This window comes from Papio anubis, chromosome 17 (genome assembly GCF_008728515.1).
Source record: "Papio anubis isolate 15944 chromosome 17, Panubis1.0, whole genome shotgun sequence".
NCBI classification, from domain to species: Eukaryota; Metazoa; Chordata; class Mammalia; order Primates; family Cercopithecidae; genus Papio; species Papio anubis.
Window position 1 is genome coordinate 27,805,249 of NC_044992.1, and position 668 is coordinate 27,805,916.

At 42.8% G+C, this 668-nt stretch overlaps 1 pseudogene; it reads left to right on the forward strand.

Moving 5' to 3' along the window:
* Positions 1–397: 397 nt before the first annotated feature.
* LOC116271108 lies at positions 398–462 on the forward strand (annotated as a pseudogene).
* Positions 463–668: the final 206 nt, after the last annotated feature.

The window sequence follows — 668 nt, forward strand, 5'->3', positions numbered from 1 at the left end:
CGCAGTCGTACAGATCCAGGGCATGAGGACCTGGCAGAGAGAACTCCATCATTCATGGTAAATGTCATGGCCAATACCCAGACTCCTCTAAGACTGAAGGGAAACCCAGTGAGGTGCTTGATACAGAGCAGCTACATGGAACCTGAGGCATCTAACTCAGTAAAATATTGCAAATAGTCCACTACAGTTAGAAACAAGACAAGGATGATTGTTACTGTTGCTTCTATTCCGTGTAGTACTAAAAGTCAGTTTATACAGTGCAATAGGACAAGAAAAAATGATAGAAAGCATTCAGGATCACTTTGGATTAATAATATACCTAACTCTAAGTTAAGGCCTATGCATCGCAGAGCCTTCTCCAATGCCAACCAGAATTCGACAGTTTAAACCTTACCCAGTGCTTGCTTCAGCAGCACATACACTAAAGTTGGAACAATACAAAGGAGATTAGCATGGCCCCTGAAATAAATTAAAAAATAAATCCTACCCAGACAACTGCATGACAGAACACAGCAAAAACCTAGTAGGATATACATCTAAATCCCTTATCTCCTCCTTCTTCACATCTCAGGGCTGCAGAGGCCCTGTTGTTTTGTTTTGTTTTTTTGAGACAGAGTCTCGTTCCGTCGCCCAGACTGGAGTGCAGTAGCCTGATCTCGGCTCACTGC